At 38.0% G+C, this 17,500-nt stretch overlaps 1 protein-coding gene across 1 annotated transcript in view; it reads right to left on the bottom strand.

Moving 5' to 3' along the window:
- znf512b (zinc finger protein 512B) overlaps nucleotides 1–17,500 on the bottom strand; it is a 62,270-nt gene that overhangs the window by 38,018 nt on the left and 6,752 nt on the right. The window lies entirely within an intron of this gene.

The following is a 17,500-nucleotide window of genomic DNA, read 5'->3' as shown; positions in this document are numbered from 1 at the left end:
AGACATCATATTTCCACTCCAGAATCAACACTTAAAAACCCACAGAAACTGTCCTCAACCTTCTCCATCATTACCCAACTCCTTCACCATCCACATTCAACACAGAACTCCTCAACTCTCTCAACTAATTGTATCTTCTCCGAGATCCGAGAGATCTCCTCTGATCTTTTGACTTCCCTGTTTTCTGACTCCTTCTCAAATGGTTCTGTTCCATCTAGGGATGCTCATATTGACCATTTAACCGTTAACCGAAAGTAAACATTTTGATCGATTAATACTATCAGTTAAACGGTTTAACAGTTAAAAGTTTTTTTTGTTTTTTTGTTTGCTGCATGGTTAAAAAAATACTATAAAAAATCCTATATAGCCTATATTTGTTAACTCACTGGGCGCGTCGACACGCACAACCACATGTGCCTACAGATATTTCGCTGAAATGAAGCGAGCGAAAAGAAGTAGGCTGGGGCCTACTGTGTGGGACCATTTCGACATAAAGGGCGACGAAGTTACTTAAGAAAAATATGCTACGCGGTACTAAAATACAGCAGTAGTACAAGTACAATGCAATATCACTGGCGAAGCAAACATCCACAAGCAAATGAAGGCGCTTCCCGAAGCTGGCCACTCTAGCGAGACGTTATCTCTGTTTTCCAGGGATATCTGTGCCATCGGAGAGGGTGTTTTCTGCCGCGGGTCTAACTGTCAACAGGCTGCGCTCCAGACTAACCCCACATCATGTAGACAAATGTAACTTTTTAAAAATAAAAACTAGACAAGGTGTGGATAGAGGCCTGCTATTTTTATTTGACAAAGAACTTAGTCTGATGGAAAACAAAAGCCTGTTTTTCAAAGCTTCAAAATTGTCTTCTTTTTGTCATCTTAATTTGTTAATTATTTAAGAAAAAAAACAAAATTTAGTGTAGGCCTATTTTATGTTTTTTATTTATATTATTTTATTCAGATTTTCTCTGTTGTCACTGTCAGAATTGCTGCAAGTGCGTGAAAATTTTATGTGAATCCAGATCCTGTTGTTGATCTGTTCTGCTGTTTGCACGTTAAACTTTTTTTTTTTTTTTTTTTTACGGGTCACAGACACTCGTCAATTTTATTTTATTTAATTCAATATTATAATCTTATTAGTTAACGGTTAATACTCCGATAACAACCGGCGGTTGTCGGTCGGGAAAATTAACCGAAATGAGCATCCCTAGTTCCATCAGAATACACCATAAAATATGCTGTATTCCCTCATTATGTAAATCAGAAGCATTATCAAATCACAAACTTTCTCTTACTGCTGATTTAGTGATGACGCAACGTACTTCACATCTCAGAAATGTCTGCCTGCTCTCTCTCATGCCTCTTTAGTAAAACGTTAAGCCTATTTTTTAATAATTCCATTTTAATACTTTGATACTGTTCATAATAATTAAACATTTTAAAAGATTCCATACATTTCCAAAAATCCTGAAACATGTATTACGGTTTCCACTAAAACATTAAAGGAACACTCCACCGTTTTTTGAAATAGGGCTTATTCACCGTCTCCCCTACATTAAGATAGGTGGGCAAAAGCATTTTTGTCTCAGTGCATAAATTGTCTTAGTTTGGCAGCCCCGACACTAGCTTAGCTTAGCATAATGAATGGAATCCTATGTTGTCAGGTAGCATGTCGTGAGTAAAAGTGATAAAAAAATAAATAAATAAAAAACGAATTACTTCTTGTGGCCTGCGTATTCACAACGAGTACAACTAGCAATGCAGATTAAGATTAGGCCATTTCCTAGGTAGATATTGACTTGGGACTATATTTGGGGGAAGCACAGACGAAGCACTGCTACTTGGGCGCAGAGATATCACGCAACACCTGAAATCCGTCAACATACTGACGTGACCTGCACCGAGTATCTTCGCTTTTGGATTGTGTTGAGTTTGAGAAGTTACAGCTACAGTTACAGCGAACATGGTAATTGCCTGCATAGCAAAAGGTTCTGAGAACAAGCAAAGGACATACACTCACACCACCAGTTCGTGTTGGCTCTCATCCTCACGTCCTCTGTTTGATGAGCGATCGCAACCTCCTCCTGTCGGTCTGTATTCAGAGCACGCAGCTCCTCTTCTGAAATTCTCTGGTTCGTAGAGGTTTTTCATCTCTTGCAAAATCCGCTATGTTCATCGCCATTCACTATGTCTACTGTAGGAAAAATAGCTAGCTACTATTCACGCCGGTATTTTGGCGTAAGTTGGGGGATTTCCATAGGGGATTTCAGTACGAATTCAGCGCGATATGACTGCGCCCAAGTAACTTAGCAGTGCTTCGCCTGTGATTCGCCCTAATACAGTCCCAAGTCAATATCTGCCTAGGAAATCGCCTAGTCTTAATCTGAATTGCTATTTGTACTCGTTGTGAATACGCAGGCCACAAGAAGTAATTAGGGTTTTTTTAATTTTATTTTTGTATCACTTTTACTCACGAGATGCTACCTGACAACATAGGATTCCATTCATTATGCTAAGCTAAGCCAGCGTCAGCACTGCCAAACTAAGACAATGCATGCACTGAGACAAAAATGCTTTTGCCCACCTATCTTAATGTAGGGGAGACGGTGAATAAGCCCTATTTCAAAAAACGGTGGAGTGTTCCTTTAAGCAGCTAAACTGTTTTCAACATTGATAATAATCCAAAATGTTTCTTCAGCAGCAAATCAACATATTAAAATTGTTCATCAGTAATAGAAAACAGTTATGTTAAATTGTAATAACAATTTACAATATTAAAGTTTTTTTACTGTTTTTTGCAACAATGCAGTCTTGGTGAGCATAAAAGACCTCTTTCAAAATCTTTCAAAATAAAAAAAATTGTGAACAATAGAGTGTCACAAACTTAGCAACGGTCTTAAGTGTGTGATGAACCAAATAAATCATGTGACTGAGAAGCTCATTCCAGAGAACAGCGCTGTGGCACAGAGAATCACTAAGGACACAAAGTCCTTTGTTTAAAGCCCAGACTGAAGTTGTGCGAACTGAAAAAACATGAAACACATACTAATACAGAACAGTGTTTGAGTATATGTGTTGGAGCACACAGAAATCTGCAGTGACAACTACAGTACTGAAGCTATAGAGGATCTGCTGAATCCATTATGGGTGTACAGTATCATAACCAACAGCTGGACACACTGACCCCCCCTCTCCATTTCCCACTTTCTTTCATTGTTCAAGACTCATTGTTCATTTCCTCATGCTTTGGCCTTTTCCCAGATGAGAACTGGGGTCAAGGGAGCTCAAAAACATAACCTCATTTTAGGACTCTCAGGAGAGTTAAAAACAAACAAGATTCTCAGGATTCTTTTCCATCAAGAGGTGGGGCTATATAATAATTACTCAGAATCAATAAAAAAACTGAATCATTAGTAATTTCTTGTGTGATATGACTAAAATCTAATTTCACAATTTGAGAAATTTTATTTCACGATAACCATATATATCACAAAATAGTTATTCTTGTTATTAAAAAAAATTACAAACAATAGGACAAATACAAACGAGATAAACAATTAATAAAGTTTTTCTGGTGCAGTGGTTTTATTTGACATGTAGTAAGATATACCACAGAAATTGAATAATCAATTTTATTTTGTTTGGTTATTTTGCTTAAAGATTACAAGGGCATAAAATGATGTGAATGATAACATGATAAAATGATGTGCACGGATGGTAGCCAGTATAACATCTCGATTCATACATAAACGTGGTCTTCTGTCTAAATGACGGTGTCTTTTTGAGGATGCATCTAGGTGGAGGGCTTGAAAATAATTTATTCTACAAAAGGGAGTAACGGTTATGCTCTTTTATGTCCTGCTTTAGCTTTGTTTTCACTCTGTTTGATTTCTTTGTTTCCTGTTTTCCTGTTTTCCCTAGTCAGTTTCCCTGGCTGTTAATTAGTTCAACTTCTTACACACCTTGGTCTGTTCTTCTCATTATCTACCTGATTTTTCTGGTATTATTTATGTCATCGTCTTTATGTGGTTGTGTAATTCTCTTTCTCCTGAAATCTGAGTGTTCTTGTTGGATTTATTAAAGACTATTTATTTTTAATATTTCTGTTTTCGTTGTGCGTCCTCTACTGTGACAAAGAAATTTGGGAACCACTGGCTTACCACTAAATAAAGATTATGAACTCTTTTTAATGCTTTATAATGCTTTCTCTGAGTGCTATTTATATTGAAAAGCTTCACAGAGGTGTTACCTAATTCAGTTTAAGAGTTATTGATAACAGATTTCCTTATATGTCCAGGCCAGAAACAGACTAGCAAAGGAGATCAGAGTGGCTAAAAGATGCTACTCTGCAAAGCTTGAAAAACAGTTCTCAGCCAACGACCCAGTGTCAGTCTGGACAGGTCTGAGTAACATCACCATGTACAAGACACCACCCCACGATCTGTGGAGAAACAACAACCGGCTGAGGATCTGAATGTGTTTTACTGCAGGTTTGAAAAGCCCAGTCTCATACCCCACAGAGCAAATGAAGCAGGACACATAGGACTGCATCATGGGCATCGGAACCATTGTATATGGGTGGGACAAGACCCACCCACTTTTTAAGACCAATGATATTGGACCCACTCACTTTTACCGTCTCTAATTTAGCGCATATGTCTGTTCGCTTTTCAGAGTGCCGTCAGTCAAATCCATTCCACTTGAGGAATGCCCTAATAAATTAAACTCCATTTTTGCTGAATCATTATCTTTCTCAACGAGCCGCAACTGACAAAAATAGCCGCCCGTTGTACTCTTTATATTCAAATATTGCATTGCAAACATCAATAACAGCTTTAAGTTGTCAATGCTGGCAAATGACCATGGTATCAGCAGCGGGATAATCCACGGATTGCTGTGCATTTAATGCATGACGTGAAGCGGAGTTTAGTTTACTTGTTTAATTAAAAGGCACCAGAATACATGAAATGGCATTTACTCCAGTAACATTTTTCTGGGGGAGGACCCACACACTTTTTTTGCTTCCGACGACAATGGACTGCATTATATCCTGCAACATCTCAACAGACCTGGGACTTACGCAAGGATCTTATTTGTGGACTTTAATTTGGCTTTCTACACCATCAGACCAGATCTTCCATCATAAAATCTGACCCAGCTTTTCATGCCCAGCCCAATCTGTCAGTGGATCACCCGCTTTCTGACAGATAGGCAGCAGATAGAGACTGGAAAAACTCCCACTATCAGCACTGGCGCTCCTTGGGGTTGTGTCCTCTCCCCACTGCTCTTCTCACTGAACACAAATAACTACACCTCTAAAGATCAGTCAAGCTCCTGAAGTTTACAGACGACACCACAATCATCGGCATTATCCAGGATGATGAAGAGTCTGCATACAGACAAGAGGTTGAACAACTGGCTGTCTGGTGCAGTCTTAACAACCAGTCGTGTTGGTGAAACACCCCCAGCATTATCCCCACTCACCATCATGAGCAGCACTGAGTCATTCAGGCTCCTGGCCAACACCATCTCTCAGGACACCCACATTCACTCCATTGTGAAAAGGCCCAGCAGAGATTGAACTCCCTTCACCAGCTGAGCCACCGGAGCTGCTGACACAGTTCTCCTCAGCCCTCATTGAGTCGGTCCTGTGCTCATCTATAACTGTCTGTTGTGGTGCAGTCACCAAATCAGACATCAGGAGACTACAACGGACAGTCGGGACTGCTGAGAGGATTATTGCTGCCCCCCTGCCCACCCTCCAGGACCTGTACTCTTCCAGAGTGAGGAAAAGGGCAGGTAAAATCATCACAGACTCCACTCACCCCGGCCACAACCTATTTTAACTTTTTCAAGTGCAATACCACACTTTTTTGTGCAATATCCTTGTAAATTCATTTAGTTCTATGTATTCATATTATTTCATATTCATTCATATACTGTAAATATGTTAATATCTGTAAATGTTTATTCTTAATAAAACTATCTGTCTTTACACTTTGTTATATTTTGTATGTGTCTTGTTATATTTATGTGTGTGCGCTGGAAGCTTCATTGCCAAGGTAAATTCCTTGTGTATACAAGCACTCTTGGCAATAAAGCCCTTTCTGATTCTGATTTAAAATGAAAATGATTTTGAATTGCTCATTTATGTGTTACACTTTTCCCCCACATACAGAAGACTTATAAAAGATTTATCTGATGGGAAAAGACAAAAGTACTTTTAAGATAGCTGACTGATTCCTTGTTTCAAGATAACTAATGTAAACTCAGGTTTACTGTCACTTCTCCTCTCTCTCTTTAGCTCCCAGACTGCATCACAGCTCACAGCTAATTTTAGACAAAACCAAAATAGAAAAGAGCCTTCATCTAGAAGCCACTCTTGTACACCTGATGAACAGATAAGACAGCACTACGTCTGTTCAAACATTAAACTTGTGCAATTTGCTCTTTATTTACAACAAATGTAAAATTTTTTTTAAAACTCTAAAGGCCAAAAAATGAACCACCACCTAAAATCAACACTCACCAAGTGCCAACTGCGAGTAGATTTAGGCTTCAAGTAAATTAGTTTATGTATTAGTTTGAGTAAATTAGTTTATATAAATTGCAACATGGCATGAATTGAAATTTTACAATAGTTTGTTTGACTCTAAGTGATCTGGATCTGGAGCAAACTGGATCAAACAGATGCAATGTTTTCAAAAGATTTCAATGAAATTAATGAATCTTATTTGGTACATTATCAAGAAATATTTTGTTAAAGCTGCATTACAGAAGATGTTGTGCTTAAATATTAACTAAATTATATTATTAAAATAAAATATATAGCTATAAAAAAAATCTAATTCACAATGTTAGGCCTACCATAGCAGGCTTTCTGTCATTCAATCTTGTGTGTTTATGTGTCCGTAAAATAGATATTAACATGGACACTTCTAAACAGCAACCCTCCTTAATGTATGAGGAATCCTCCATTGCCAAAACAAAGAAACCTCGAATTCTGGAGTGCAACAAGGGAGAAGTGATCAAAACAAACTCGAACCACAGCTGCAGATATGATACTTGCTGGCTCAGATCATTTTTTTTTTACTTTAGTTTCGTTGGAAACTAATCTAGTGTAGTGTGACAGATCCACTCCGACATGACGATAACAGTAACAGTGCCGAAGAACATCTTACTCCCCAATGGCTTTTAATTTAATTTTAAAACAAAAATGGCAATAGAGAGGCTAGTTTTAACAAAAATATGCCATTTTACAGTACAATTAACTAATATGAATGAATAAGGCATGAATCTTGGCAACATATAATAAAGATTTAACTCCGATTTTGATTGCAAGTTTGTTTTGCTTCATAACACTGCTACTTAATTTGTCTTGATTCGTCTTATGAATATTCCTGTTGAGTAAACATATGCTATATAATCTATTAAGTATAACATTGCTGTTAAATAAATTATAAAAAAGCCCAGCAGGTGGTATTTTAACAAGCAAGCCAAACTCGAATGACTCACTCAAACTTACACTGAGCCAGTGTAAAAGAGCAGAGCAAACTGAATTTCTGAATGGTTTCAGATTTCTGCAGCAATAGTGAGACTGAGCGAGTGGAGATGGGTGGAGTGTGTGCGAGCGGGGTCACAAAAAAGCAAAGAAAAGCGGTAGGATCCATTTCCCTTGATTCAAGGTCCCCGCACTGACTCTTAAGGTCTGAATTGATTTTTAAACTACTCTCCATAAAGCTCCAGCACATCATTGGCCTTGCAGAGCTTGTTCTGGGCATAATCTCCAGCTATCATCTGCTGACACAGGGCCAAAAGTCTGCGGCAGTCCAAGCATCCCATAATTCACTGCTGCTGATAATTCTCCAGGAAAATGTTGCCCTTGTACACTTATCTAGGAGCAGGCTGAATCATAAGCCTCGGAAGCTATTGAAATGATTTTTAAAAATGGCCTTTTTCTGCTGATAACATACAATTGTAAGTCTATCTTTAAATAAAACAGTGCTAAGTAGCATAGTGGTTTAATAATTTCTATCTTATCAGTACTCTGTTGTTCAGGGATAATGGGTTATCAGATAAAGGAAGAAAATGATCATGTGAGTCTGATGGACTATCGCATCTGTCATCAAGATATAATGTCAAAAGTCTGATAGTGACTTGATGATACAGGATAAAAAGACTAGATCTATTTTATGGCACAAAAGAAAAGGACAAAAATCAATATCTACACTTATTGTGTGTGAGAAATTGACTTTACTTGTAGTTTAATACACTACCTGTAGTTTGCTATTACCTGTAGTTCAATACAATAAGTTAGCAATATCTGAAAAAAGTGAATGTGTTTTAAACCCTTGGTTTTAGCCATTTAACACACGATGGAGCAATACTTGACACTTGTAATTTTGAAAGTGGGTAAGCACCAATTTTGCACTGAGTGATAACCCTAAAATGTGGTGCCGTGGTGCCTGTGTGTGATATACATTCCCTGCTATAAAAATCCAGCATAAACCATTATGAATTCTGTGTTGGTCCAGGCTGGTTTATGCTAGTCTTGCTGGTGGACCAGCAAACCAACAACCAGCATCCCATACCTAAACATACCATAGGCTGGTTACAGCAGATTTTATAAGCCTACACACATTAAGCTTTGACAAGAGAGAGCATGGACAGATACGAGGCTGAAAATGACACACTCAAACTTTATTTCTGCATGTGCCACTGTTTGTGTTCACACCTAGCAGCTCTCTTCAGTAATGCTGTGAGATGGGCGTTGCTCAGGCATGGAACAGATGGACGCTATGCAGTGGGTCATAGATGAGCTGCATCTTCCCTGGCGGCCTGGCACCTGACAGCATCAGCACCACAGCAACACCGCCGTCCAATAAAAGAGCGCTTGCTGAATTTATCAACAAGGCGACTACAAACTGATGTAAAAAAAAAATGATGGACATGATCCAGAGATTCGACAACCAGGGGTGCATTTCCCGTACAATGATGTAACTCGTTGCTTAAATCGTTAGTTCACCCAAACATGAAAATTCTGTCAGTAATTACTCACCCTCATGTTGTTTCAACCCCGTAAGACCTTCGTTCATCTTCGGAACACAAATTAAGATATTTTTCATTAAATCTGAGAGCTGGATCACTCCTCCACTAGGCTTCTAGGTAATTGCATCTGCCGGTCCAGAAAAGTTAGTAAAGACATCGTTAAAATAGTCCAAGTGACTACAGTGACTCAAACTTAAGTTTATCAAGCGACGAGAATACTTTTTGTGGACAAAAAAAAAAAACGACTTTATTTCAACTGTTCATTTCCTTCCGTGCGGGCCTCTGAGTGAGTTAACGAGAGCGCCTCGACACCTGCGCAAGAACTGATAAGATGATGCTCACGATCATTTGATGGAAAGGTGTGAATGGTAAGCCATTCATTTTGAGGCATTGGTAAGGCACGTTTACGTTTTTACTTTTACGTTATCTTGTTGGTTTCTCACGATTCGGACATCCAGGAAATGCACACTTTAGAACCATTTTAAACACTACATCGAGACCCATATGTGTCATCTTCTCTGTTCTCGCGCAGGCGCCGTGGCGCTTTTCTGGGCCGGCAGAAACAATTACCTAGAAGCCTATGGAGGAGTGATCCATCTCTGAAATTTCATCAAAAATATCTTAATTTGTGTTCCGAAGATGAACGAAGGTCTTCCTGAGTTGGAACAACATGAGGGTGAGTAATTACTGACAGAATTTTTGGGTGAACTATCCCTTTAACTACCATAGTACGATGCATCGCTAGTCACGACTGTTTCCCGAAACCATACTGTCACAAGTTTTTCGTTCAACCACGTTGGCTAAAGATGTCACGAACTTGGTGGAGTAATAACTTCTTTTAATGAATCGTTTGAGATCTAATTAATACTAGACTTTTTGCTATAAATTACTGACATGGCATCTGAGGACTATTTCTAAATTTTGTTTTATTTACATATTCAATCATAGGCTTGTTCTTACTACTACGTTAGCATATGCGCACTGTTCAAAAACGCGCCTTTAAATCTCTTGACAAACTAAAAGACGTAAATGACATTTATATGTATTCTAAATAAAAGATATAGCTTGCTTATTTGGCTCAAGATAAGTATTTATTGAGTCCACATGTCATGCTAACAAGAAACTGCTTCTAACCACAGGCCGAGAGCTGTCGTTCAGACCACACAACTTTGCGATTCTGTTTGTGAATGTTTGTTAGAACGATGGTTTCGGGAAACACAGACTCGTTGAACTATGCTGATAATGATGGAATTTGCGACCATAGTTGGCTAACGATGCTTTTGGGGAACGCACCCCAGAAAGTGTCCAATGACTTTTATATATTTTTATGTAGGGGTGAATTCAGGTTGATTGGGACACTTTTTCCAAGTCATCTTAATGGCAAAAGTGTCTCACTCACTCTGAATTCACCCGCTACAATTACAACCAACTTTATTAGGTACAACTGCTTGTTAACTTATTTAAATACCTTGTTGATGCCAGAAAATATTAAGCAGCATAACTGTTCAACATTGATGATAATGAAAAAGGTGAGCATCAAATCAGCATATTAGAATGATTTCTGAAGATCATGTGACACTGCATATTGGAGATACTGAAAATTCAGCTTTGCATCACAGGAATAATTGTATTTTAAAATAGAAAAGAGTTTACTGAATATTTAACTTCTTTCTGCGAAATTGACTGCTTGAAAAGTGTGCTTGGATATCTAAAAAATAAGACCATGAGACCATACAATGCATTATAAAGAGCAGTACAAGGTATAAAAAATGTATTAAAAATGCTCAAATGCATTATATATAAAGGCTTTAAGTAAAGTGTTACCTAACTTTCAGACTGAAATGTTTTCAATTTTCATGTTTTCCTAAATAAATGCATACAAATATTTAACTGTGAGTTAACCTCAAGCCAAAAAGTGCAACTACGCTCTCATTTCGTTTTTCCAGCCACTCTGACAGGAAAGAGCCCAATTACACAAGAGGCATATTTTACACTTGCACAAAAAGGTCTTAAGACACACAGTCAACAAGCGTGTCTGCTCTGCGCTCACTACAATTACAGCAGTCAGTAAGAATGACCTTATTTGTTCCTACTGCCTATTTCAGCTGCACTAGCCAACTGCACACAGCTGTTGCCAAAGGCTTTCCAATGTCTCGGCAAGCACTGCGATCATTCAGCTTTCCACAGGGAAGCTTTCCTAATGCTAGGAGAGACAGACAGAGATAAATAGTTTCAGAGATAAAGAAGGGGAAAGGGAGAAGAACTACGACAGGGAATTATTAATGGCCAGTTCAATTCACGCACACTGCAAAAAGTGAACACGCTGTAAAAAAAAAACATGTTCATGCATATTTTAAATAACTTTTATATATTAAAAAAGATATTTTCATAAAAAAATGTTTAAATCCAATGTACTGTATAGAAAAAATAAGCAGGAAAATAAGCTTTTCTAGGAACTATCTATCTTAACAATGTTTAAATATTTTTACAGGAAAACAAGACAAAAATATTGGTTAACACACTTAAAAAGATCTGCAAGCTGTTATTCCTCTGTGAAAACTAAAAAGATTTCAAATTTTTAAATGTGGATTAAAGCCGTATTTAAAAAAAAAAATTAAGATTTGTTTTTTGTTTTTTGCAGTGTATGTGCCATTTATAGTTACTATTTCTAAGTAATCTGAATCTTAAAAATCCCTTTCACTTTCATTGCAATGAAGGTTGGGTTTAGTCATATTCAGTACTTTCTACATTAATTATTTAATCAATTATTATTATTATTATTTCTTTGACTCTAATTTAATCAGTTCATTTTTATATTATAATTTTTTTCATTTTACTTCATTTTAATTTCCAGTGGCCACTGGGTGTTTTATTATCTATCTTCTAACTAGTGGGCGATATAATTCCGAAAATATTTTTTCTCAAGTAATTTGGGAGTAATTTGTTTTCACGCCTACCGGCGTTCTCAAGAACTCCTACAGTATTTGTCGAAAAAAACAAATTGTTTCAGTTTTCCTACAAAAAGGAACAGCTAAAGACACTGAGTAAATGTTGATCAAGTAGTGTAGAAGGTACTGCAGTGGCTATAAAAAGTGTACTATGGGAAAAAGCAATCCAAGATAAATTTTTCCACATTTAATGCGATATTCAAACCAACAAAGGTCAAGTAACACAAATAAACAGATTATGGGACAGATTATGATGTGGTTTTGCCCTGGGCACAGACATGTCTAAAGGTGCCCGGGCCGTTCAGCAGGGGTGTGGGGGGAATGTATGTGTCGGTGGTTGCGGCCCTTCGATTTCGGCGGGGCAGGGCAGTTGGTGTGGGGGGGGGGAGGTTAGGGGGGAGGGTGTTCATCTGCGCCACTCCGATTTCTCGTTCAGCTTTGGGGTTCGGGTGCCAACAGGACCCACCCGTAGCTTGTTCGGTCCCCCTCACCCCCCGGTCTTGTGCTTGTGCGTTAATCTGTCCCTGGTTTTACATCTCAAAGAACTGCAATTTTAACAAGGGTGCGGAGACTTTTTTATAGCCACTGTATATCATGGAAAAGATTTTCAGTGAATATAAATTTAATTCTCTTCCTCACAGAAAGTGACTGTATGATTCCCGAGAACTTGGAATGTTGAGTTGAGTTGTATCAACTTTTATGGGCAACTTTTTATTAGGGGTGTTACAAGTCACGGTTCGGTACGCACCTCGGTTTTGGGGTCACGGTTCATTATGAGTTTGGTACAATAGGAAAAATGGTCAGACTTCAGTTTAGGGTCCAATTCTCACTATTAACTATGACGTTTGCCTCATTAAACCCCTAATTACTTCTCATTAATAGTTAGTGAGAGGTAGTAGTTAAGTTTAGTTATTAATGGTTAAGGGATGTAGAATATGGTCATCCAGAATAAGGCATTAATAGGGGCTTTCTCACCAGAGGAACCTTTTCATAGTTCCTAGAACTATTGGAGAAAGTACCCGGATGTCAGCGTGTTCGCACCGCAAGAACTAGGAACGATTTTAATTCTAGGAACTCTTTAGGAAGAACTAGCTCCTACTTCAGTGTAGGGTCTAAACCAGCACTATAATAATAATAATAATAATAACAATATTAAGCTTAATTTATATAGCGCTTAACAATTAATGAACATAGATACATAAAAAAAAAAAATAATACAAATAAAAAACAGAACAAATACAAGAAACAATACAATATACACATCAAACACCACAGATGATCATGGAATTGGCATCAGATGCATAGACCAGGATGAAAAAAAATACACAAATATCTGACCAACGGTCCAAACAGACTGAGCAGCGGCCAGCAGAGTAAAAGTGAAGTAGGTAGTGACTGTGAGTAGTCCCTCATGAGGTGGATACAACGAGCAATCCGCATCGAACTGCATCTCGAATGTCACACAGCCCGAATGAGTAACTGCAGGACTCCAAACAGCAAACGGGAACACGCGACGGCGACGGCAACCACGCCACGAAATCCTCCCGACAAAGACGCTTTGTCCGCAGCAACCACACTGCAAACACGGTCAGGTAAAGTTAAGCAGGCCGGTGGAATCAGGTAGGCCGGATGAAGCACCACAAGTTGAAGTCCATCAGTTTAAGACAATTCAAAGTCCATTTTTATAGGCCTTGTCTTTTTATTTAAAATGTGTTTTATGCAAACAGACAAACAGCACCGGTGTGAAGTGGCAGCCAAACGTGCACAGCGTACTCACACCAGAGGTGACATGAACGTATGTGGTTACATCACTATAGGAAATATCTGTGACATTGGCCGAACGCACGCGAAACACCAGCACCCGCCATTTTTAAAACAGCTATAAGTAAACACCGTTTATAGCCTACATATTTACTCTACAAACTAACTCTACGAACATGGAAAACAGTGATCGATGGACCTCTTAACCTTTACACGGAGGAGAAAATCCAACGCAACTTTGAGGGGTCCAAGCGAAACATGATTATGTATTTCTGCTCAGCTAGCGACACTGGACATAAATCTCACGGTTCTATCATCTGTGTGGAAATATTACTATAAACAGAACGTTAACAAAGGCCAGAGACGGGACATTGGAACCATTGGACCATTTGCTTATAAAAAAAAACAGAATCAGCCATGAAAAATCACGATCAGTGCATCTTTAGCTCCAACACCATTTCATCCATGGACAGAAGAGTGACCAGTACAATAATCCAACACTCATCCATTTGTGTTCCATGGAACAAATTTTTTAAAATTTTGGGTGAACTACCCCGAACCGTGCCTTGCCTTTAAATACAGTAGGAAAATCTCTAAGGGTCAAAGTGAGGAAATGGTCTTGTAAAAAAAAAACGTATGCAGTCAATTTTGACTAACACTACAAGTACATATACTCTATAAGTACAAATCTTGACTAACCTTATAAAAGACTGATCACATTGATTACAAATATTCAAACTTTCCCACTCAATTCATTATCGGTTGTTAAATATTGGGTTCACAGATAAATAGCTCCATCTGGTTAGCCTCTAAATATAGCGTAACACCATTACACCACTGCAATTTCAGCAACAGGAACCAACAGTGTCATGGGTAAATTGACTTAATATTTAAAAGTTTTACCTTTTATCAATATCCAATCCAATATTAAGCAGGTAAAGCTGGTGAATATGGCCCTTTTAAAGTAAGATAGAGCTGTTCCAGACATTAGAAACTAAACAGCTGCAAGTGTGCAATTCAGCTGCCGACATCAAACTGACTAAGACCAGACAACTGTCTCGCACCCTTTGCAGAAGAAGCCATGCACTCTCTCACAAACACGTACGTGCTTTCACACACAAAGTGCAATTCATGAATGACACTTTGGGTTAACCCACATCCCATGAAGGCTTGGCTGAATGCTTCGGGTTCGACTGACTAATCGGTGGCATTGTGACATCACAACCGGGGCTAGGAAAAAAAAAACAATACTGTTTTTATCTGAATTCCTTCCAGGCGCATTGTTTACAAGTTAAACGCAGTAGCCACAACCACAGGCCACAAATAGGAAGCCAAAAAGAATATGTAAATAAACAGAAAATCTCCACTTTCCATAATGTAAATCATTTTGATGAACAGTTGTTGTTGCCTCAAACGCACAGGAAAAATAGGTTTCCTGTAAAAGATCTAAGCTTGTCAAAAGGCCATCAATAAAAACCCTGATGAGAAAATAAAATGTGTCAATTGATCAATGAACCCGCTAACCCACTTAATCAATTACCTGTCACTTACTTTTGTAAAGACGGGATTCAGTTCTGCCTCAGTGGTCAGTGGAAATACTAACGGCAGATTGTTGTTCTACAAAAGCCGACATCCATTCCAGTAAGTGTTAAATGAATGCATTAGAAACCTGCTTTAGAACATGTAGTCTGTGTCGAGGAGAGTCGCTCAGCAGAAAGAGGCTGCAAACTCAGCGATAAATATTCGACGGCAGAGACTGTCTGGCCTGACGCTGCGAAAGCAATAAAATGCTCTTCACAATCCGCAGTAAAATTCAAACAGCGTGGCCCGGCACAAATATCATTCTCCTCGCTCATTTGTGAGTCAGCGCCAAGTTTGTTTTCCACCAGACTTCTGCCAGTAAGATGGGATTTTTATGTTCATAGCAATTGCTTCACAAGTGCTATCTCAAATTTAGCTTACTAACTAAAACTGCGTGCTACAGTTGGCACATTTTACATTTACCAAAATGATAAACAAATGGAACAGCTGAATTACATAATTTTAGCACCATAAGCCTCTCCATTTAGCAAAAAAAAAAAAAATCCATTATCATTAAAGCCTATCAAATTATGGTTACCAGAGAGAGCCTCAATTACTAATAATGGCCATGCTGGCCAAATAGAGACAACAACAAAAAACATTAATATAGAACTTCCTTTGGTTCTCTTTCTAAGTACTTAACTGCCGTAACACAGAAATGATCAGCGCTAGTGGAGTGAATGAACCAGAACGCTGAAACAGCGCTCGTTTTTTCACTAGAGCTCGTTAAACAGCAATATATATACGTATTCAATTACGACATTTGCCTAATTGTGCCTTAGATTAGTGGTCTGGATATGACTGATAGCTGCTTATTGTCAGAATATCTCTCCCTCCAGAACTGGGTTTTAACAATTTAACAGCTAATAATGTTGTATTGTATGTCTGGCCTTTAATAATATCGATTCCTATTAAGATATATATATTTGAATTTTAATACTTTATGATACTTACATTGCATTACAAGCCCCGAAAATCATCACTTTTTAAATTTTGCTTAAAGGTGCTCTATGAAAGTTTTTTTCATTAAAAATGTACATTAAAAAAACAGTTAAAACCGATTCACAATGGTAAGCTTATAGTGAGGACATTACTTGAGCTGTCGGATCGGATTTTGTTTTAAACAGAGATGGGAAAGTTCCATAGTGCTCCTCTACAGGTGAAGTATGTAGGTTCTGCAACACTATAGTGGCACCTAACTAATGAAATTTGTTTCCGCCACAAAATTAAAAATATAAAAGGTATTTGCGATTTTTTTCTCTCACAATTCTGCCTTTTTTCCCCTCACAATTACAAGTTTACATCTCTCAATTCTAAATTTTTATCTCAGAATTGCATGCTTCAAAGTCGCAATTGCAAGTTATAAAGTCAAAATTGCATGATATTAAGTCGCAATTGAGAGTTATAAAGTCAGAATTGCGTGATATAAAGTCGCATTTGTCTGATATAAAGTCGCAATTGCGTGATATAAAGTCGCAATTGCGTGATATAAAGTCGCAATTGCATGATATAGGTCGCAATTGAGAGTTATAAAGTCAGAATTGCGTGATATAAAGTCGCAATTGCGTGATATAAAGTCGCATTTGTCTGATATAAAGTCGCAATTGCGTGATATAAAGTCACAATTGCATGATATTAAGTCGCAATTGTGCGATATAAAGTTTCAAGTGCGTGATATTAAGTCGCAATTGTGTGATGTAAAGTCGCAATTGCGTGATATAAAGTCGCAATTGCGTGATATAAAGTCGCAATCGCGTGATATAAAGTCGCAATTGTGTGATATAAAGTCGCAATTCTGAGACATATAGTCGCAATTGCGTGATATTAAGTTGCAATTACGTGATATAAAGTCGCAATTGCGTGATTTAAAGTCACAATTACATGATATAAAGTCGCAATTGCGAGTTATAAAGTCAGAATTGTGAGATATAAATTCGCAATTGCGAGAAATAAACTCGTAATTCTGACATTTTTCTCAGAAATGCATGTTTATATCACACAATTCTGACTTTATATCTCACAATTCTGAGAAATAAAGTCAAAAGGAAAGAAAGCAAGCATATTTTCAGACAACCCGCAAAAAGTCTCTTTCATGCATCTGCCTCCCCCAACTCAAGCATCACAACACACAGCTCTTACTGGTGCTTGTAAAGGAAAGTAGG

Source organism: Siphateles boraxobius, unplaced genomic scaffold (assembly GCF_051911475.1).
Source record: "Siphateles boraxobius isolate OS27281-9 unplaced genomic scaffold, OSU_SipBor_1 68, whole genome shotgun sequence".
Lineage (NCBI taxonomy): Eukaryota > Metazoa > Chordata > Actinopteri > Cypriniformes > Leuciscidae > Siphateles > Siphateles boraxobius.
The sequence above is the reverse complement of the archived record's forward strand: the minus strand, read 5'-3'. Positions and strand labels throughout refer to the sequence as shown.